The sequence below is a fragment of the Artemia franciscana genome, chromosome 21 (genome assembly GCF_032884065.1).
Source record: "Artemia franciscana chromosome 21, ASM3288406v1, whole genome shotgun sequence".
NCBI lineage: Eukaryota > Metazoa > Arthropoda > Branchiopoda > Anostraca > Artemiidae > Artemia > Artemia franciscana.
The window spans coordinates 17,849,827-17,874,251 of NC_088883.1; the positions used below are offsets into that span (position 1 = coordinate 17,849,827).

General features: G+C 35.6%; 2 long non-coding RNA genes across 2 annotated transcripts; one reads left to right on the forward strand and one right to left on the reverse strand.

The window, feature by feature from the left end:
- The first annotated feature begins 40 nt into the window (after positions 1 to 40).
- On the forward strand, positions 41 to 24,425 carry LOC136040650 (uncharacterized). The gene is made up of 2 exons (XR_010620848.1): positions 41 to 199; positions 24,189 to 24,425. It is a non-coding gene; the product is annotated as an uncharacterized LOC136040650 (long non-coding RNA).
- On the reverse strand, positions 8,377 to 21,914 carry LOC136040649 (uncharacterized). The gene is made up of 2 exons (XR_010620847.1): positions 21,027 to 21,914; positions 8,377 to 9,595 (listed from the first exon to the last, which is right to left on the reverse strand). It is a non-coding gene; the product is annotated as an uncharacterized LOC136040649 (long non-coding RNA).

Below are 24,425 nucleotides of genomic sequence, written 5' to 3' on the forward strand. Positions count from 1 at the left end.
ATTTTCTAAACTGCAACTGCTTTTAATTTGTGCTTTGTGCTTTTCAGGTTCGTTTTCATCTTAGGGATTTTTTTTATCGTATCCGCACTACTTTCCTTTTCAAAAGCGTGAAATTCAAACGTGGAGAAACATGTGACGTGCTCAAAAGAGTTTAGAAAAGTTTTTTTGATAAAAAACTGAAGCAAGCATATAACTGCTGGTAAGTAAAAGCTTAAAGTGTTTTATAACTTGTAATCTACAGGAGTATGCAGAGTTGCTGCCTGGATAGTAGTTAGTAGCAAATTATCCGATTTGCTGCTGTGTAATCATTTTTTGGACAAAGATGAACCCCAGTTAATTTCCTGAATTAAGATATTGGCTTTTGGTAAATATGCAGTTTAGGTTCACATTCATTTGAGAGGGTAGACCCTGTCCCATATGGGTGCAGTCTAACCAACTATAAAATTCTCTGGTAACTGTCAAGAACATGTAGGCTAATACTGTCATATAGGCCTACTGAATATCACATCCAGTTTACCAAGCACTAACTATTGAAATGTGTTTTTTGCCTTAAGTGATGAAAGGATGCAAGAATGGCAGTGAAAAATGTTTTGCTTTGCATGCTGTAACCCATACAACTAATCTTAGCTGTACTCCAACTTTTCTTTACATTCCTCTAACACCATAAACACAGCACAAATGATTCAGAATCTTCTGCAGTTGTATTGTATTGGATTAACAATGCTTCTTGACTACTAAGGTCCCTACATTGGCCCTGCAGTGCATCCCTGCAGCATGGTTTGATCTCTGGTTCCAGTATTACCAAGCTAAGGTCAAACCCACTGTGCCACCACAGGACAACTTCTGCAGTTCCTGAAATAAGACTGCATGTCAAATTTTTTTTGCCATAAATGACAAAAATGAAAACTGTCATCCAAAAAGCAGCAAAGCCAGCTCTGGTGATGGAAAACACCATAATAAAGACAGGGCTTTACTTAGTTTTCAAAAGAAGAATATATAGTACAACCAAAGGTTTGGGAGAACCCAAGAAATTGTACTGAATTCTTTTTCTTCTTTGTGTATTAGGCAATTTGAGGTTTTACATGGGATTTTACTTATTTGAAGAACTGCTTTGCTTTTACTTTGAAAAGAAGAATGTAATTCTGGCCTTAGAGTTGCCAGAAAACCATTTAAAGCCTTTTTTTGTTGACCTTTAAAGCATATTGGCTAATTTTCTAGGAGGACACTAAAAGTGTCCCTTTTTGCTGAATTTGACACTTTAGTCCTAAAAAGTTTTGGCAACCCTGGTTGGTTCTGCAATATAAGCTTATTGATGCAAGCATTCAGGATGATCCAGATCATCTTAAAAATAGAGGTCAGCTAAAAATAATTCAGCAATCATAAGCAATTTATAATCCATATGAACCTTATGTACTTTCCATTGTTCTTCTTGAGAGTTTCAAAATCTAGCTACATCACAGAGACATTTTTTTGTTGATCAACAGTTTTGGGGGAGCTGAAAACCACAGAAACATCATTAATGATAAATTCCAAAAAGTAGTTTCATATCAAAAGTTCCTGTGTCAAAGTATAAGTATTGCTTGACTATTCATAGCATTTTTGGAACTGAAAAGTGCTTTTGACTTGATGTATAGAAAGTTGTTAATTGAAAGTATGTTAGAAATAGTCATGGCTTCTTGTTTTGTATTGATATTACCATATATGTGCTAGAGGGTGAAGTTTATTTGAAGGTTTTGGGAAAATTTTGTAGGCTGGTTACTTTTCATGTCAGAGTAAAACAAGGATACATTTTATCTCCTAAGCTTTTCTCCTTGTTTGTTAATGATTTAGATAGTTTTGGAAAACCAAAGGAGCCCCTTATGTATGTTTAGATTAGCTTATGCTATCATTAATCATGTATGTTAATTATGGAAGGCATAGCTCTATGGGTGAATAGTAGTGATAATTTTCATAAGCAATTAAACATAATACAAAATATTTAGAAAACAAGGATCTATTGTTAAAAGCTAAGAAGTCAGTAGTGTTAGTATTTAGGATAAGAGAGAGGGGGGATTCTGAGGTTGAGTTTATTTTTTGAGGAATAATGTTAGAAGTGTAATTTTTATTTGGGTGACAGGTTTACCATGCTAAAGGGGATGTCTAGGTATGTAGAAGATTGTAATTTAAGGGTTGGTAGGTTAATAAATATGCTATTGAAAGCAAGTTAGGAAGGTGAGCTAATATCAAGATTCAGAAAAGAATGTTACAGACAAAAGTAGCTTCTAGATAAAATTATAGGTCTGTGATTTGGGTTTTAATAAAACAGCTAAGCTAGAAGTTGTTCAGCTAAGATATTTTAAGAGAATTTTAGCCTTTAAGGATTCATTTAGTTCAGTAGTACTAAAAGGTGGTTTGGGGCTTTAATTTTAATGACTGTTAGATTGATTAGAACAAGGAAACTTAGGTAGAAAATAAGTATTTTATCTAGAGCTTGGCTTCTAAAATCAGCTTACTTGAAGAGTTTGAAAGACATTAGACCTGATTTGCAGCCAAATAGAATCATGAAAATATTTGACCTTTGGGGCCAATTGGAGATGTAGAATGAAGGGAAAGGCTCAGTAGATGAGAGTGTGTTAGTATGGAAAAAAGTACAGCAAACCCTAAAAGAACAAGAAATCTGAGAGTGGCAAGCTCCAAAAGACCAATTTATGTCTTTGAGGTTTTACCCCCAAGCAAAAGAGTGTTAGGGAGAAAAGTTTTATTTTTATTTTAAAGTTGAGTTAAATAAAGAGGATTAAAAGTTTATTAGTTTACTGATTACAAATTGGTACATGGTATAAAAAATCTTTATATCCAAATCAAAATTTCTCAAGCATTTGTTTTATGAATAGGGATTTTTTCACACCTTTCTAAAAATAATTAGTGAAATATGAATCATCTGTTTAATTTATGACACCTACCCCTGGGACTGGACTGCTTGGCTAGTGTCCAGACATTTAATATCATACAGACTGAAGATACTTTTCTATTTTGGAACAAGTAGCAGAGTGGCTATAGTGCTCTCTTTGAGAGATGAGAGATCAAAGTTAGGAACACTCAGTAGCAATAATCTAAAATTCATTTGTAAATTTGACCAAATTACACTGTTTTGAGCTTGTCTTTTTCATATCCCAAAATCATTTATGTAAAAGTGCTTTTAAATAAAATTCTATTCGTTTTTTATTGGAATAATTTATGAAAGAATTTTTTTTTTAATTTTTTTCTGTTCTTAATATAAGAGTCCATAGTTTGGTTTACTATTTTTAAGTTAAAGAAAAATTTTCAACAATTCTTAGTAATACACGTCCTTGGTTTTCCTCCCCAGAGTTTGGGCTTGATCTTGAATCTTACACTTTTTAAGTCATTTGTCCATGTGAACAAAGATTATAACATCATTTACACATGAAAATGCAGCATTTTTCCAAAAAATTGAATTTTGTTCTTTAATACTGTGTTGGACTGGTGGCCCTCTGATCACTTTCTTTTTACCAAAATGGAAGGCACATCAAACTTAACAAAGTAAAGGGCACTCTGATTATCGTGATCGTGCTGATGCTTTTCATGATTTTTGGTTTATCTTGTATCTTTAACCGTTTTATTCATCCACTTCTTAGTCCTCAAGAACTCTCACTAACTGATTACAAATTTGCCCCTAGTATTAAAAATATTCATAGCCAAATCAAAGTTTGTCAATGCCATGAATTATTTATGTCACTATGACTTAATTTATGACACTGATGCTGAGACTGCTTGGGTAATGTCCAGATGTACAATATCATAAAGCTTAAAAATACATTTCTTTTGTCGAACAAGCAGCACAGTGGCTACAGAGCTCTCTTCCAGAGACAGAAGATCAAAATTCGAGTCACTCAGTAGTAACGATATGAAATTTATATATAAATTTGAGCAAGTTACACTGTTTTGATATTGTTTTCTTCATATCCGGAAATTACTTCGTAAAAGTGTTTTTAAATCAATTTCCTTTATTGTTTTTATTGTTCATAACTGTTAAAATCAATTTTTGTTAGTTTTTGTGGTTTTTAAATCAATTTCTGGTCCTTTTTAATCATACATGTCCTTGGTCTTCTTCCCCAGAGTTTGTGGACTTGATCTCGTATCTTATACTTTTAAGTCATTTGTGGTTTTGAACTACGATTATACCACTGATCATTTTACATACAGTAATGCAGTTTTTGTTGAAAAATTAATTTATTTTTCAATATTGTGTTTTATTAATTGAAAAAGTGAGTGAGCATATAAATTTTCTTTTTCATAAGGCTTTAAACAGCTCTCTATGATGTTCTGATACACCACTAACTGCAAACAAGGAGAAAACAGAAACTAGGACATTGATGCATATTCTCATTGAAAAGAAGTGATTGTCCTTGTTGTTCAGACAAAGGAATTTTCCTTGTTGTTCAAGCCAAAACGATGAAAGTTTCTTTTATGGGGTTCTTGCTTGAGGCATTTCCAAGTATATTTGGCTTCTATGAATTTTTTATATGTATTTATTATATTTAGCCCTCTGAGGGCTATGTATTTATTATATTTCTTTATCTGGCTTCTATTGCCCATTGTTGTACTATGGTGTGTCTACCGCATTAACCACGATTGTTGTGTTTCAATATCTCCATCAGATGTTTTTTCATTATAAAAGTTTATCTCGGCGATTCATCCCTGGAGGCTTATGAAAATTTTAGAGTATACCAAACAAAATAAGTATCTCAATTTTTTGTTTGATATAGTTGAAAATTTTCAAGTAAACTACTGTCAACCAGCGTGTGTTCCCTGGGGAAACCCTCGAACAAAGGTTGACTCTATTTCAGCATTGTGTAGTGACATGCATGAGAGGTGTAGCATAAGTGGGAGACAGTAACAACGGCAATCAAAGGGGTAAAATTAACCTTGACTGGATGCCCATTTAATTGAACAATCTGTCTGGGCTTTTTCTACAATTGGCCATGACTTGACTTTTCTCACAACTATTCCCTTTTCAATTCAAAAATCAACGGAACTGTAATAATTTATGCATAACCCAATGCACAAAACAATGTGAGGATAATGGAGTAAAAAGATAGAAAACAAAATTGACATCAAAAGAGAAAACAACACAAGAAAAGAAAACAACACATAAGTACAACAAAATTAACAGAACAAACGGATGAGAACAAAGGTATAACACAATAAGTACAACTAAATCAACAAGGAAAAAGGTCAATAGAGCGAATGGATGAGCCCGTGATATGGGATAGGCCGTCGATATGCTTGTGCTGATAACCAATCATGAAACTCCTGTAGTTTTGCAGTTATATCGCGAGCTTTGTATTTTCGGATATGCTTGATGGTAGTGCTAAAAGGGCACGGGAGGCAGACTGATAGCCCTCCCATCACTTTGTTCATAATAATAGAAGGTACATCGAACTTTACAAAGTAAATGACAAAGGGGCACTCTATTTATTATGATCAAACCAATGGTTTTTACAGGACATATGGTTTATCTGTATCTTTTACCTTTTTACTCATCCACTTCTAACTCCTCAACAACTCTCACTATGATCCGATAGCATCCTCTGGTAACTGTTAATCTGATGAAATTAAGAGACCAACCATTGTTATAGAGGCTAAAAGAGTGTAACCCCCCTCTCCTCACCAAAAATAAATAAATTTCGTCACCCAGGTAGCTTCGAACCAAGTTCGTCTGAGATCCGATGACCACTTCTGGTAATTGTCCTGTTGACAAATTTTTAGGGGCGCTTCTCTAATTTCTTCAAATGAAAAGGTCGGTTTAAGAAAGATCAATTCAATTCGCTAAAATGTTTACTCCTTTTATAAAATGTGTCAACCGAACTAGTTTATGGAAGTTTATTATATCCTGATAAGATCGAAGTTCGAGTCACTCAGTGGTAACAATATAAAATGCATTTATAGATATGAGCAAGTTACACTGTTTTGAGCTTCTCTGTTTCATTTCCCAAAATTACTTTGGTAAAATTGTTTTTAAATCAATTTTTGATTATTTAGTATTGACACAGTTTTTTTATAGGAAAAGAAAAGAATATTTTAAATCTTTTCTGTTCTTATTATAAGAACAGAAAGAATCCATAGTTTGGCTTACTATTTATGTGTTAAGAAAATGTATCAACAATTTTTAATAACATATGTCTTCAGTCTTCCTCCCTAGAAATTAGACTTGATCATGTATCTTATACTTTTTAAGTTGTTCATGCATTTGACCTACGCTTATAACGTCATTGAACATTTTATATATGAAAATGCAGGTTTTTCCAAAATAATTGATTTTTTTAATATTGTATTTTGCTAATTGTAAAAGTGAGTAAAATATGGCAATTTCTTTTTGATGAGGCCTTTCACAGCCCTCTACATGATGTTCCGATGCCCTACTAACTTTGGAGATAGAGAGAGCGGAAAAAAGGACATATACGTTTATTCCCATTAAAAAAAAAAAATTTCCTTGTTTTTCAGACCATAGAATTTTCCTTGTTGTTCTAGCGAAAACAATGTAAGTCTCTTTTATTGGGTTCTCACATGATGCAATTCCAATTGTTTTCCTTATTAGATGTTTAATGGTTTTTTTTGCTTCTATGGCCCGTGGTTCGTCCTGTACTATGGTTTGTCTAATTCATTAACAAAGGTCAATATCTCTGGATGTCTTTATCACATGCTTTTGCACTATAGAACTATATGTTTTAAAATCATTTGAGCGATTCTTCCCTGGAGGCTTACCTATGTAGACTTTAAATTATATCAATCAAAAGGGGTATCTCAAACATTTTGTTTGATATGTTTGATGGTAGGGCAATTAAAACCCCATGAGAGTTGGATGACAACCCTCTTATCAATCTATTCTTATAAATATGGAATGCACATCTAACTTTACGAAGTAAGTGACAAAGGGGCACTCTGACTACCATGATTGCACCGATGCTTATTACGACTTTTGGTTTATCCTGCATCTTTAACTGTTTTGCTCATCCACATCCCACTCCTCAGCAACTCTCACTGTGATCCTATAGCGCCCTCTGGTTACTGTTAACGTGACAAAATTCAGAGATGAACTATGGTCGTAGAGGCCAAAATGATTTTCACCCCCTCCCGCTTCCACCAAAAAAGAGGAATCTGGTCACGTAGTCTAATTTCAAACTAAGTTTATCTGAGATCCGAGGACCACTTTTGGTAACTGTCCTGACGACCAATTTTGAAGGAGGATTCGCTTATTTGCCTCACCTGAAAAGTTCTGGTTGCGAAGAACTAATTCAGTTCGCTAAATCTTATACACCTTTTATGAAATTTACCATCAAAATTATTTTGTGGAAGTTTATTACTGATTACAAAATGGTACATGCTATAAGATATGTATAAAAGTCAAAATTTCTCAAGCATTTGTTTCATGAATAGCGACTTTTTCACACCTTCCTAAGAATAATTAGTGAAATATTAGTAACCTTCTTAACTTATGACACCCACCGCTACGGCTGCTTGGGCATTGTCCAGACACGTAATATAATAAAGCCTAAAAATACTTTTCTATTGTGGAACGAGCAGCACAGTGGCTATAAAGCCCCCCTCCAGAGATGGAAGGTCGACGTTCGAGTTACTCAGTAGTAACGACATAAAATTCATTTATAAATTTGAGCAAGTTACACTGTTTTGAGATTGTCTTTTTCATATCTTGAAATCATATTTGCAAAAGTGTTTTTAAATCAATTTCTGTTTGCTTTTTATTGACATAGTCTTTTTATCGAAAAAGAAAAGAATATTTAAAGTTTATTTAGTCCTCAATATAAGAATCCATAGTTTTGCTTACCATTTATACGTTAAAGAAAGCTTATCAGCCATGTTTAATAACATACGTCCTTGGTCTTCCTCCCCAGAGTTTGTACTTGTACTTTATCTTGTACCTTATACTTTTTAAGTCATTTGTACATTTGAACTACGATTATAACGTCATGATTCATTTTACATATGAAAATGTAGTTTTTTCCAAAAATAGATTTTCCTTTTAAAGTCGTAACGGCTCGATACTTGTATTAGCCAAAATTACTTAAAATTGAAGTTTAGAAAGGGTAACTACTTACAAGGTATTTTTGAATTTGATAGACTTCAAAATAATTCCAATTATGATTTGCAAATCATTTATTTCAGTGAATTGTTAAAATTTGCGTTGAAGGAATGTCTTATGGAATGTGAAGGGTAAACTTGAAATATAAATACAATTGAAATTGTTTCAATTGAATTATTTCAAGTAATTGTACGGCCCAGCTAATCTGGGCCGCACAATTACTTTAAAAGAAATATCATCCTTTATGTTTCGTCAATGCTATGACTAAAATCAGTAAATTTCACAAAATAACTTTATTTTCGTTCCATAAATATAATAATAAATAACGTCAATACGATATCACTTAAATATTTTCTAGGAGAAAGAAGCAAGGAAACCATGATTGCACATGCCCCAAAGATTCATGCTTTCACCAAGTTAAATAATATACGTTGGTTTAAATTTACATGCCAAATATGTCTCTTTTCGGTACAGTTCTGAGTAAACAGTTACATGCTTCATCAAAACGTTCGAAAACTAGCGTAAAGATAAATGTTCTCAGCTAACACTTAATGTCACGGATCTTATTTTAGAGGGTTCTAAGAATTTTGGCATTACAAGATGCTCCTTAGCTGGCAAACACACCTCTTTCCAAAATCTATTATTGTTGTCACTATTAAAAACAAAAGGGAAAACAGTACGATAAAAATATCTTACAAACTACCAAAGAAATTCCAAAGTTTAGCATTTTTAAAATAGCGAAAACGTACCAAATGTTTAAAAAAAAACTGTTTGAAAACAACTTTTCACATAAGATCCTAATGTTTCGTAAACTCTGTAATCATCTTTACATTTTGTTTAAAAATCATGCCTTTTTCTCCTTTTTGAGGGACGCACAATTAATTTGGTTAAATTGCGCAATTAATACCGTTTATTCTTCTCATTTATTAGCTTAACCTCAAATTTGCTAGTAATTCCGACTTTATAACCGATTTCAGTCAGCAAATAAAAAGAACTAAACTCATAATCCATGGACCTAGTTTTGTTTATAGAATTGTCTTCTGAAACATGTAAAAATTAAGTTAACTGAAGAAAGGAATCCAAGCCATCACCTATAGCAAGCTGAGAAAAAAGCGGCGTGGTTTTAAACAACAAAGATTCTTGTCCGTTTAGTATAATTTACAAGATATTTGACAACTGTTGTAAGGCCCTTCTCACTCTTTCTTTCTTCGACTGAGGTTTAGTTGGAACGGCTGATGTTGGGACAACTGAGTCATCTTCTTCTTCGCTAGATTCACTAACAGATGCAAGCCACCACTTGACATATTCAATATTATCGACGAATATCTTGATCGTCTCCAAATTCTCTATAAATCCTTCAAGGACTTTCTTTTCTGAGACAAGTTTTTCAGTTAAAGCGTTCATTGACGTAATTTCATTGTCTGCAGGCTTTGCCAATGTGACAGCTAGAATACAACTAAGAAGCAACGCTGGCTTCATCATACGGAAGTTTACGCCCTGCAATAATAAAAAAGCCTATTTAAAATCTGTAGATGTTCTATCCTCTTAGATGCCAATCCGATTACGTACATTTTTTTTTCACATTTCTTCAGGGATCCACAAGACTATTTTCTAAAAATAAGAGCCAATCTTGAAAAATGGTATAAAATTGTTTGCCCTTAAAGGCGATATACATTTATCAGAAGCCATTTTCACCAGACCAGAACTGAAGTCGATACATGAACAACTAGTTAAGAGGCCTACATAGGGAGAAAAGACATAACGGGTATTTGCCTCTCTCTCAAAAGACCACATATATACAAAGGGGCATCATTTCATAGCATTCAGCAGAAATTTGACCTTTAATTGGCATTTTTTGTAATCCTGATAATTCTTACATGAAGCTTTTTTTGAGAAAAACACCTCTCCACCCTCCAACATCTGTGGGCATCCGTGTGGCTATACAGATGGCTATTTAATTTTAATTGTAAACATACTTTCTCCAACCTGTTTTTAGTTTAGATTATACTTCTTACTTCTTCTTGTTCGTCTGTATCTGTATTCTGATTGCACCTTACAGTGTTTTCTCGTTTTTCTGGTAAATCTCTATTATAGTTTCAACTCTGCATCGTATGATGTTAATATGGTCTGTAGAAACGGATGTTTTATATCTCAGAATAGGGAATAAGAATATACTGGTAAAAAATAACAATAATATTTTGCTAGAGAAAACTAATGGTTAGGATCGTAAGCTATGTAGGTAAGCTCTTATAGTAGACAATATATTTGCTTCATTTCCAGAAAAGACAAAAACAGAATTTTATCAATTGAATCCTAAACATTTGACAAGCTCTATGTTTAAGTTTTTAGACTCAAAATCTAGTTAACTCTAGAGTCTACTAGTCTCCAGTTTACTTTTCTTATAGGCAATCATATTGAACAACTCGCCATTAAATTATAAAAGAGTGACGGCCAACCTTGAGTTACACAAAACTTTGTGGCAGAAAAACCAATTATCACAGTGACAGCACCGCTGTCGCAATATAAAGAGATATTTCGTAAATTAATACAGTAAGAGCATCAGCTTTAGTATGGTTAAGCACCTCTGCGAACTTATTTTCAGCTTCTTTGTCCCTTGATGGAAACATTATCCTTTTTTTTCTTTTTTTTATTCCTACATTCACAATGCCAGATACTTCAAGGTATCTGATATGCCGCTATTCTCTTATCTCATACCTAAACCTCGAGGTGTTAAACGTCTTTTGAACCTTCTTTTGAAGGAGTCAACAGAGGGATTTGCAGGGATAATACCCCCAGGAAGATCGTTCCAGATAGAAGTGCAACGCCGGACGAAGCTGTTCCTCAAGTACTCTGTTCTTGACGTGTCTCCTTTAGCTAATTGGACCAAGCTGTGTGCGTTCACGTCTGCCTTGTTGGTTGAACAAAGGGGGAAACAATGTGTGAGAGAACTCGTCTGAATGAGGCAAATTCATGTACTTATAGAAAACAATCATCAACACTATATTAAACCTTTCAGTTAGAGGCAGAAGCGAGTCATGGGCAGAGGCACAGCCTGCCCTGTTTTGCCTTATTCCTGATCTTCCAAGAGTAACACGATTTTCGAGACACCAGCATATAGCAGGCATCCATATTCAGCTATGTGTCTGATGCAAGACTTGTAAAGCAGGATAATCAAACTGGATGGAAGAAGATTTTTGCAGCGACGAGTAATTCCAAGCTTTCTTGCGCAGCAGGTTCTCATCCAATCAAGGGGGTTATTCCAACAAAGATTGGTGGAGAAACGGATCCCCACTAGAAGAAACTTTTCAACTTTTTTATAGTTTCACTTTTGAGCCTGAAAGTTGGGTTTTTACGTGGTACCTTTGATCAAATAATCGGAAGCTTCTTTGTTTTCGATGCATTAAAGTTGATCGTCCATGTATCGGATCACTTTTCAATTTTTTTAAAGATCCATCTGTAGGGAAAAAGGAGATGTCTGAGTATGTCGCGGTATCGTCGGCAAAGTGATGCAGAGGACTTGCAAGGTTGTCTCCCAAATCATTTATGTAGTAGGTCCCAAAACCCTGCCCTGGGAAACCCCTGCTTTCATTGAATATTCTTGAGAAATAAGCCCGTCAAGGACAAGCCGCAGTGAACGATCTGAAAGAAAGGTCTCAATCACTATTAACAGACATCTACATGCACTGTGCGCATGAGGTTCATTTAGTAGGCCAAGATGCCATACTCTGTCTAAAGATTTGATGATACCAAATGATAGTAGCATAATGTCATACCCTATTGTCAGAAGTTCGATTCACTCCTGATATGGAGCCACTAGGCAGTCTAATGCTGAGCGTTTCCTCCAGAATCCATATTGACGATCGCCTAGAAGATCAAGTATTTTATTGAAGACAATAACTGTTGAAGTATTTTATCGAAGACTCGTAGACTTTGCCAACGCAGGACAGGAGGCTAATAGGACTATAGGATCCCACGCTCGTTGGATCGCCATCTAGCTTTAGGGAACGGTTGAAACCAAGAAAGGAAGGAATATAATAAATAATAAATAAAACCAAATAGGTGAGAAAACGAGGTTTTGTCAGCCAGTAGCAAAATATGAAGACGAAAAGCAAGCAAACATTTCGACAAGGACCTCCGCCAAGTTGCCCTCAATACTCAAAAAAGAAAAAAAAATCTAGCCTTTCGAAGTGAACTTGTCTAGAGGAGAAAAGATACTGAATACAAAAACAGCCAGAAATCAATGACAGAGAATTCACTAATTGGATTGAACAAGTATTCTTTGCCTTGCAATACATTTTGCCTGTCTGTCTGATTCTTTTTTTTTGCTTCTTCTCTCTCTCTCTTTCTCTTTGCACTCCGTGTGAGTTGTTGAGGCGCAATTCCTTCTTTTCTTTTATCTTTATTGTTAAAGGAGACTAAACAAGTTGCCTCCCTGTCTCCTTTGTATAAGATTTAGGTATATCGTTTCTTGTTTAATAAAGTCTTGTCTAAGTCTGCAATTCCGGTTTTCATTAGATATGCGGACAAGTTGTCTCAAATTAGACTGGGCGAAAATATTGATAGATTCTATCAATATTTGATATTGACAGAGAACAGAGTGTTCTCTACAGATAAAACGGGTCTCTGTATACTGCACTACCCAATATAGGGTCAGTTTTATCCTTTCCCAAGTTGAAAAAAAATGTTCAAAAGTTTGTCGCTGAGCTTCGAGATGTATGGTAATTTAGTGAAAGTTTTGTTCTCAATTGCCGGAGTAACTGAACCAAGGGGGAAGGGCTTCCTATTTTCCTGTATTACCTTTCTTAATCTTATATCTACGATAATTTTCAGTAAGGTTTTTTGGGTAGCCATGGCAGAATAGAACATCTTTAACGTAATTTAATTCAGAATTTGCATGATTGCGTGAACAGGTTTTTAAAACTCCATCGACTAAAGAAATTATTACCCCTCTTTTCGCAGAACGATGGAGATTTTACAAGCAATGTAAATACCGACCATTATGGGCTGGCTTTCTATATATAAAAAATTCAAGGCTAGGAGTATTTTTTATAATTAAAACATCCAAGATGAAGCTTTCCTCAATCTTCCAGTTCTATTGTGAATTGAACTGGCTTTGGGGAGTGTATAACTAGGGCGGATTTCCATGTTTGTGGGAAGGTTCCGGAGCGAAAACATACCCGGAAAAGCAATGGCAATTGTCCAACTAGTTCGGTACTACAGGATTTGAAGACAACATTTTGTATGTTTTCAGGACCTGTGGCTTTGGTCACACCAAGATGCCGAAGGAACTTAGGAGCAGAAAAATCACGATCCAGTACAGTACATGTTCGATCCCAGGAGCTTGGCACTTCTCTCCAATTCTCTCTCAACAATTCTCCACCAACTCTTTACCGAAGCACGGTCATTTTTGGTGGCAAATTTCTCGTTATACTAAACCCAGGACTGCCGAATCGCATGAGCTGCATCTTTGAGTGTGTTGATGAATACAATTCTCTTCGCTTTGCTCTTTGAAAGTAGCCATCGAGCCAAGTAGCCATAAGCCAAAATTCGCTTAGATCCGCTTAGAGGGAATATGCTTTTCAACAGAGTCAACTATAGACTACTGGTACTTCTCTGCAGCTTTCTCTGAGCCTTCAAAGAGAAAGGCTCTGCACTGTTGTGAACAAATAATGATTCTCAAACCAACCTAATTATCCTCTTTTGTATAACCAAGTTGTCCGCTCATGCTTTATTGGAGGCGGAATACAAAGGTTTCCTCGTGCAATGACATCAACGTGGTCACTTGTAAAAGCATAAGCGTCTACGCTAAAGGAGTCAGGGTGATCTGTAAGAAAGAGGTCAAGACGAAATGATCCGTTTAGGACGTGATACGCGTCAAAATCGACAAGTTGTTCAAGCCCGTATGAGAGAGATAGATCATACAAGTCCGACTCATCCTTGTCAGTATTTTCGGTGCGAAGCCAGACGCTATGATGGACGTTGAAGTCTCTAAGGAGGATAATGGCACACTGGGCATACTTGTCCCTAATGTATTCGAGAGAGGCTTCAAGATAGCTGGTAATCTGGCAGGCTGGGGCGTTATACACAATAGTAACGATCACAGATTCATTTGGGAGGGCCACACCAGCCCAAAGAGATTCTTCGCCTGATGAGTCTGGTATATTTAGGCATGAATATAGTATATGGCTCTGTAGTTAGACAGCAACACATCCTCCTCCGTAGTTAGTGCCATCACTACATTCAAGATCTCACCTGAGGAGCGTGTATCCCTGTATTGCAACCTCACTGCTCTGTGCGTCATGTTTGAGATTGGTCTCAGTGATACACATGATAGACAGTTTGACCGAGCTCACTAAATGTAGAAACCGGTCAAACTTATATCTGAGACCACGCTGGTTACAGTGAGCCAACGTAAGCATGTCCGTTTGGATGGTTGATGAACGTGCTACAGGTCTTCTACAAAAGGTCTGTTTTGTCCAAGGCCTTTCACTATTATCAATCATACAAGGTAAAAGAAGCTTTGCCTGGTGGTTAGCCGGACAAAACCTATGCATCCATTGCAATGCATCATTAGACGGGGAACTTTGCCAAAAACCACCTCATGTTCTTTACTGTACTTGAATACTTTTACTCTCTTTGCTTTATGTATTTTCACAGCAAATAAATTAAGGAATTTGAGCGACTATTCACTAGAGAGGACATTTTTGAGCTCAAAATGCTTTTTCAAAAAACAAATTTGAATGTTTCAAAGGCGGTGTCACGCTAGTTATTTTGGAAAGAGTCAAAAATCAAAAGCATCAGTACTAGATTTAGTAAGTGCTCAAATGAAAGTCAAAAACTAAACTAAAATTGTCGCGAAAAATTTGACTGTGACAAACCGTAGTATCATTATGGCAAACAATAACAGTTTTGAGAATGAATGGAACTAGGAAATCTGTTACTCGATTCTTACTCAAAGTATGTCTAAAAACCCTTTTGCGCTGAACTTAAACTCCTTCGCTTCATTATTTAAATAAATGCAACCCCTTCTTTTTCTTTTTCGATTGGCCTTCTTTTAAAAGACCCAATAGTTACTAAAAACAGATTGATGTGGCCCAGAAATTATTTTGTTAAATGCATCAAAAATCATTTCGGCTGCATTTTCGTTAAAATCTTATGTAGTTAAAATCTTCAATGAATATTAGTTTTGTTGGATAAGTTCTTTATAGCATTTTTACTACAGAATCACGGATGGACGGAGAAGGGTATTGCTGTTCATAAGGATTGAAATTCTGCGTGACTTTTGATCTTCCACGCAGCTGAACCCATCGCAACATCTGCAACAGGGTTCTTTGATGCTTAAATACATTGCAGGCTATATATATGTTTATTTAAATATATTGTCGGGAAATTTTCAGGTAGGGGATAATGTCCTTGAATTTCATTTCTTTTAAGCTTGCGAAATTCCTTTCTTATAAGCAACGAGCGACGGGTAAGCTAGTTGTATATAATAAAGAAAAGAGCAATATTAGGTTACCATTTAAAATTAATGAAAGCAAAGTTCCTGGTAGGAATTACTACTCCTCCCCAAGATGCTTTCTGGCAAGACTCATGATTCCCCGCCTCACCTTTTCCTTCTTTATGCCAGTACAGATGTGAATTTATTATTCTATGCTACATAGAAACAGATTGTCACAATAGGGGGGGGGGTCATTTGTATTCCCCCATCAATAATAACAAAAATGTAGACTGGAAATGTTCCCAGGGATCAAAAGGGCTTAGATATCAAGTTTTACCTCCCCCTACCCGCTCCCCCAAAACTCACTTACACTTATCTGGAAGCTCAGCAAGATATATGAGTGAATGAATGCTCCCTTTGAGGCATCTGCCCCCTGCCTACAAAATGACACCTCTCCCTTCCTCCATAGTAGCTGATGCGTAATAACACATCATTGCACTAAACGAATCGATTAAATGAAATTTTAAAATAAATGCTATAAGCATTTTTGGTCAATAAGAAGGAAAGTATGACCATAGAGGACCGTTTTTTTTATCCTTAATTTAAATGAAAAGAGATGAGAGATCAGTTTATACCACCACCCACCCTTCTTATCTGAATTCCTCATCTGAAGGCTCATAAGGGTTCAAGACATTTGGGCATTGAAATGCGCAAAAGAATGCACTCTGAGGCATCTGCCGCCTGCCTACAAACAGACACTTCGCCCTTCCTCCATAATAACCGATGCGCACTAACACATCATGATCACCCTACAGCACCATTTTTTTTCCTCCTTAGTTTAAGTGAAAAGAGATAAGAGATTAATTTATGCTACCACCACCTCATACCCCTTCCTATCTGAATTCCTTATCTGCAGGTTCATAAGGGTTTAGGAGGTTTGGGCATTGAAATGCGCTCTTTTAGGGATTTATAACCTCTCATCTCCCACACACACATTCATTGACTCACAGCCCGTCTCTCGTGGGGGAATTTTTCGAGGGAAACTTTCTAAGGGAGGCATACACCAGAACCCCTATAAACAAGGACAGGACACAACACTGCCCAACTCCTGGTTCCAAGCCCAACCAATTACTAACATCGCTTACCACATTAAAATCGCAGCAATATATTATTCTCGTACATATTTCTAATCATTTTGACATACTTAAGAGGTATACCATAAAAAACAGGACTATTACAAAAGTTTTTGCATCAGATGAAACAAATGCCAGCTCGTAATTTATAGAACTGAAGACTAAAGAGGTCTGATGATTCAGACACTTGGCCTGTAAAAAGTTTGCCTGTGTCTGATCTCCCCTTTCTAAGACCACAAGTTTTCCTTAAAACTTTATCTGCAGCATCTCAAAGACTGGGAAGTTTTTTGTCATACTAAGTAATTTGCTTCCTACAGAAGTTAACCTAATGCCTCTTTAATTAAGAAATATTTCTCTACACTATCAGCAGCTGAGGCATTTCTATTTTTTACTCCTTTTAGTTATGTCTTTACCTTCTTCACATAAAGTAAACTTTCATTCAATTCCAAATCGTCAAAGATTTTCATTCTTTTTCTATATAATTCCTAACAGATTTATCACGGTTTAGCAATTTCTCAAAGTATTTTGCTCATTTCTGTTTAGCACTTTCCATATGACTAATTGAGGTCCCATTCCTATCTATAGCTGGGACAAGTCTAGCCTGACGACTTCGTCCCGATTTCTGAACATGCCAATACAATATCTTACTATTATGCTGTAATAGTAAGCATAGTATTACATATTAGATTAGAGAATCGGAAATGTGGACGAAGGTAATTTCAGAATAGTAGTTCTTAGGCAGTTTTTGGTAAAATTGGCTAAGGTTTTCCAGAAAATTGTCATTTTTCCCAGGATAGACCACTTATGTCAGTAAACTCATGTCTCAACTTCTCATGGCTGTCCCATGCTTCCAAGATAAGTAAACAATACCCCCCTCCAACATTGGCCGTCGTAATTTAAAATGCCCTATGAGAAACTATTTATCAAATTTAGATTAAAGCTTTAACCCGTTGTATAGCGTTTTGTTTTACTTCTTTTTTAACTAAATAAAAAAAAGCTCTTTCAGCTGAAGTAAGGAGCAGCATCAAAACTTTAAAACGAACAGAAATTATTACGTATATGAGGAGTTTGCCCCCTCCTCAATACCTCGCTCTTCACGCTACAGTTTTTTAGCATTTTTAAGTAGCTTCTAAATGTTGTAATTAAACGGCCCTCTTATTTCAAGAGTCATTCTTATAGAATTGAGACAAAAAGTCAAAATTTAGCGCAAAGAGAGAGGTATATAGGAGGGGACAACCCCCTCATAAACATCATAATGTCTGTTCCTTTTAAATTTTGATGTTGTTCCTTACTTTCAGTAAAAAAACTTGTTTTTTATTTACTTTTTGGTCGTTTTTTAAATGATGCCGGGAAGTTCGACTGCCCCTTCATGGAATATTCCTTCCCCTGAAGGAAAATTCTCCCATGGGAAGTTCCTTCACATAAAATACCCTCCCCTGCCGCCAGAAAAATTCCCTTCGGAAAATTTCATTCATGCTGAAAATACCACCAGGAAATTTCGGCTCAACAAATTTTCTTTGCACACTTTCATTTGAAAAATACTTTATTTTATGATTGTTTTTCAATCAGGTTCAATCATTTTAAGATTCAGAGTCATGGGGGGGGGGGTGGATACACCCCCCCACACCTTATTTTTCCGAAATGTATCTGACAGAAATTTTAAGATGGCCATTTGTTGTCTTAGAAACTTAAAGAGCTTATTCGATTGGAAATTGAAAGGGCTAGTGCCCATTTTAATAGTCGAAAGCGAAAAGAGAGCAACTAGCCCCCTCCCTCGCCCACCATTTCTTCAGACACTTCCAATTAAAAATTTGAGATGGTTATTTTGTTCAGCGCAATTGAAAGGAACAGAAATTATGTCTTTGAGGAAGACACCCCCCCCACAGCCCTTGGGGCAAGGTAAGGTTTGTTGTCTTAGAAACTTAAAGAGCTTATTCGATTGGAAATTGAAAGGGCTAGTGCCCATTTTAATAGTCGAAAGCGATAAGAGGGCAACTAGCCCCCTCCCTCGCCCACCATTTCCCCAAACACTTCCAATTAACAATTTGAGGTGGTCATTTTGTACAGTGCAATTGAAAGGAACAGAAATTATGTCTTTGAGGAAGACACCCCCGCCCACAGTGCTCGGGGCAAGGTAAGGTATTCTCAAGTGGGAATTAAAAGGTATATATATGGAAAGGGTGATCGTATAAGCTTTGGAAGGGGCTAGTTGGATTGGTAATTATATGTTCTAGTGCCCTTTTTATAATTCAGAGTAATCAGGGGTGGATAGCCCCCACCCTCAAACCTCGTATTTTCCCGTAATGCATCTGATAGATATTTTGATATGGCCATTTGTTGTCTTAGAAACTTCAAGAAAGGCTCAGTCGATTTGAAATTGAAAGGGCCAGTGTCCTTTTTATTAGTCAAAAGTGATTAGAGGGCAACAAGCCCCCCCCCCCACACCCACCAATTCCATAAATACATCTAATCCAAATGTTTAGATAGCCATTTTGTTCAACGTAATTGAAAGGCCTGGAAATTACATCTTTGAGGATGACAACCCCCACAGACCTCAAAAATTAACATGAGTAGGGCTGATAGCCCCTATGTCCTATCAAGATCAGAACAAAATTTGTGCTTTACTGAAAACAAAACACATGAAATGTTTTCACCTTTCTTACTTTCAAAAATGTTAGTATATGTCAACTTAACTGACAATCGGCGGTCATTTGTTCGTTTGTTTTTTATTTTTGTTTTTTCAGTAAAGCGCAAATTGTGTTCCGGTCTTGAGAGGGCATAGGGGTTATCAGCCCTACTCATGTTAATTTTTGCTCGTTTTGAGTTGGGCTCAGCTATTTATTGTAATTTCTGTTCGTTTTGAGTTTTATTCATTTATTGATTGTGATTTGTGGTAGTTTTACGCTTGGAAGATTATTCGGTGCTCTTTCTTCTGGCAAAAACACAAAATTCCATATTTTTGCAGAAGAGAGCTTAAAACCTTTAAAGTATGGTTTTCTGACTTGCTGAATATTATGGTGTGATTTTCATTTAGATTCCTTGCCTTTTAATGGTTCCCCCGTTTCTCGTAAATCAGGCAAATTTTCTACGGCTCTCAGCTTTTGATGGGTAGCATTAAATTTGATGAATCATATATATTTGAAATCAACATAATAAGCCGATTCTTTTAAATTTTTGGTTTTTAGAGTTTCGATTACGTATAAGCAGCGTCGCTCCTTACTTACTGTTTGTCACCACGAACTCTTTGATTTCTTGCATAAATTAGCTTTCTGGTTTAGTAAGTTTTTTTTTCTGTTGATAAAGGCTACCGAACACGAAATCAAAATTTTGGGCTTTTATTAGTGTTAGTAAAAAAAAACTTTCCGAAAAAGAAATTTTTCAAAGAAAAGTAATGAGGCAGAAATAGATTTCTATAATAGTTCATATTCAAAACCACCAGAAATTACTGCTAAAGAATAAATGAAACCCAAAACGAACTAAGCTAACATATAGATAATAAGTACTAATACAAATGAATATATAAATCCTAAAACGAGTAAAAACTATATTGAATATTCAATTCAAACTTAAAACAAACAAAAATCACAACAGACAGGCGTTTTGATACTGCCCTCTTCACCCTCCCTGACCCAAAAATCTGAGCCATATGGCGTCATTTGCATTTTATTGAAATCTATACGTGTCTTCACCAGTCCTTGGAAAGAATTGATAAAAAATAAACTGAATATTTGATATATAATTATAATAATTGCTGAAAACTCAACAATTACAGATTTCATTTCGCTGTAATTTTATCTTTATTTTTCAGCTGTTGTGAATGCAAAAGAAAATATTTGTAATATTGTATTGTTGTTGATAAAGGTCTCCGGACGCAGTCAAAATTACGGGGTTTCATTAGTATTTATTTCTTTCAATGTTTCTTCACCGTCTTAATTAAAATTTTGATTACTATGCAAATGATTTTCTCTTGAAGGAAACATTGTAGTAACAAAACGGTAGTTATTCTCTTATTTTTTTAGCGTCTACTTCATAAGGGAAATCTTGGTGCAAAATTATCGAAATTTTACGCGTTATGCATTTTCTCTCCATTCTATTATAAACGGAATGCCAGTTTAGTGTAAGAAATTATTTATGCTTAGGTATTATTTATTTATTATTTATTTATAATTATTAATTTATATTAAATATATTATAATTATATTATTTTAATATTATTATATTATATTATTATTTATACAATATATTATACTATTTAAATTATTATTTATAATTTATTAATATTTATTTATTATTGAAGGTATTATTTATACCTTCACCGGTATAACACACTGTTGTATAATAATGATGTAATATTTACCTTACAGCAGGAACTATCCACCTTGTGCTTTCAACGAAAGTGTTAAGTGCTTATCTGTTTCTCAACTAATTTAAGTAAAAGTCAAAACTGCGAATTCGTGTCAAGCATCAAACCTATCCAACAAGGTAATTTCGCTTTTGGCCTGTTGCCTGTCCCACAAAACTGAAAATAATGGAACAGGTTATCAATCTGTGTGGAATCCATAATTAGTGCTTCTTCACTCTCATATGTACGCACACTTTCAAAGGACGACGAATCTAGGTTACTTATAATTAGCGTTGTTTTCCAATCATTGACAGATTACCGAAGATTGTCCTTTTTGGCCAACCGTCTGGGGCTACATGGAAAGCAGGTCGTCCTTGTCTGGGTTGGGAGGATACCATAAATAAAAATTTAAAGGAAATGGGAACTTCCTGGGAGGGCGTAAAGAGGGAGGCTTTAAATAGATTAGGTCGGAGGAGGAGTGTGCGTAGCTGTGTTGGCCTCAGGCGGCTTGGTGCTGCAGTGAGTTATTAGTAGTAGTAGTAGTAGTTTTCCAATCATGTTTTTTGGCGCGATGGTTGTTGATAAATAGTAACATATTCGTTCAAAATGGTACCAAGCACAGAAACTGAACTAAAATGCACGGTTCTGTCATATGTTACACAAATGCTGGATGCCATAGAAAATCTCAATTTGTCAGAATAAAAATTCCTCGTAACCATAAAAGTATTCCAAATAAGTAGTATAAGCAAGCCTGCTGATGATCTAGTTTTATATTAGGGAAGACTATTTGTTCTGTTATGACTCCATAAATACCAACATTACCATGTGTATGCTTTAATATTCGAATCAGGGTTTAATCTGTTCTCTTTATTGGTTCATCTTGTAAGAGAGATTCCTGTAATACTGACCTGACTAAAGAGAAATATCGTCATTTTTTCATGAAAGCTATTGACTCTGCGCAATCTCTTCAGAAAGTTTGCTAACCCTACTTGTCGTCTTGTACATATGAAAAATAACGTACTTCATCTGATCATTGATAGCCAACTACAGAGGCGCCATTTGGGGGGGGGCAAATGCCCACCCCTGATTTTCCAGGGGGCCCAAGCTTCCACACAAAGGGCCCTTTGCCGGCTATAATAATCCATTATGTCTAACATAATCCATTCTGTCAAATTGATTTGAAATTACTGCACGCCTGTTAACCAAAGAGCGTAATTACTTGACGACCCTTGGGGTAATTACGTTATTTGCTATTAATTATTGTAAACTTTGAAAGTAGGTGAGATACATAATAAAATTCTCGAGTTCTGTCAAATGCCCATTTCCTAAATGATTACGCGACACGAAGTGAGTCGGGGGGGGGGCAAGATGGAGTTTATGCCCACCCCAAGATTTGGTCCAAATGGTGCCTCTGGCCAACTACCTGCAAAAATTCTCCAGCCAGTGTTGCCACCCTAGCTTGGAATAATTTACTAAGCCTGAGAGGAAGAATTTACTAAATCACATCTGTTTTTACCGAATGCCCTAAAATAAATTTGGCGAGTGTGGCTATCACCGCCCGCGCAATGTCAAGCATCGATTTTCACAATAGGAGTATAATCCAAGGGAGTTTCACCATCTTTTTACCTCGTTCTTTCCTCATTTCTCTTCTTCCTTTTTTCTTCTCTCTCTTTTCTCTATCTGGTTCTCTTTTCTTCCAGTTTCCTCGAAATAAACCTTCTGCCGTCACCTATAATGCGAATAAAATTATATTTTAACCTAATTATATTATTAAACCTACAGAACGCGCTGCATAGGCTGACATCATCCATTCGTCGGAGTTATGGGAAGTCGAATATTTTTTTACCCTAAAAAGCGTGGTGCTACTTCTGATTGGTTGAGGCGGTGCTCAGACAGGCAACAGAAGAGACGCACGAGGTGTCGTTTTTATGGGAAGCCACTCACACGATTGGAATCAAAATTGAGCTTTAGCCAAAAAACTTTTATCTAAGTGATGCCATAAATCGACTAAACAGAGAATGTAGAACTAGACCCTGAGGGAAAGAAGCAAACACGCCATCAGCTATACTCCTCCACATGTCTTTATTCACAATTTTATCCTTTACGCCAAGGGGATGAGGGATCATACGGAACTAGTTTTTCATGCACAAGTTTAGTTTAAACTGACTTCGTTTCCAGTAAATAGTGGGGCGTGAAGTGTCTTGATGCTTTAAAATCTAAGACAATATGCAACTCAACATTTCTAAAAAACATTGGAGTTAAAATAATATCTTTAAGGATATTCAACCGTCTGAAAATGCTTAATTCATTATAACGGGTGCCACCGGGCAACCACTTTGTACCAAGCTGGCGTAAATGCCACGAGTCATCAGAATAAATGCTATTGGGAATTTTTATTTGACTTTAAACGATTGATTTTTGTGCATACGATTTGTATGTTTATTTTTTCTAGAAAAATGATTCAAAATGTCTTATGAATGATGATGTGTGTCAGAAAATGCCGGGTACCAGGCACAGAGTGACACAGACTGAGAATTTCTTTAGAGTATCACTATCTAATAATGAGAAGGTGTGTTCCAGCCTTTCAAATAAAAATATCTTTAGTTTTTAGTAGACATTCTAATATTCTACCATCAGAAAACGCTCAAGTGATGACGACGGGTGCCAGGGGGTGCTACGGGCTAGCTAATTTTTAAAATATCACTGACAATAAGGAGAATGCTCATTCAAAAAGATTTTTTAATTTCTATGACCTTTTTAACAATTGGGAAGTTAAAATTACAGACGAAAAGATATTGAAATAGATCAAATGTTAAGCTAAAAGTAAGGAGCGATATAAAAACTTAAGAGCCATATCTCCAATGCAAGGAGGTGGCTGCCATGTTTTAGAAAGTAATTTCTGCTTGTTTTAGAGGGTTTTAATTTTATAGGGGAAATTCCATAAAACCACGACTTGAATGGAATAACAGAAAGGCCTTTTCTAGAATACGGTAAATTCTATGCCCTTTTTAACAATAAGGAAATATAAATTAAAGACGAAAAGATATTGAAGTAGATCAAATGTTATGCTAAAACTAAAGATCAATTTAAAACGTAGAAGTGATATCTATGTAAGGAGGGGGTTGCCCTGTTTTTAGAAGGTAATTTCTGGTTGTTTTGAAAGTTTTAATTTTACAGGGGAAAAGATATAAAACTACTGGATGAAGAGGATAAAGAAAAGACTCAAGAAAATGTTGAATAGATTATACGATTTCTACTCGTTTTTATCGTATTACAAAGTTTCTAGGACGAAGTTGGAGGCAATTAAAAGATTTATCAATTAAAAGCTGTGGTTTTCATGCAGTACTCTATTTTTGATGTCGTGGCATTTATTTCGTTTCTACCTCTCACAAATAAATCTTAAATTTTTTCTCA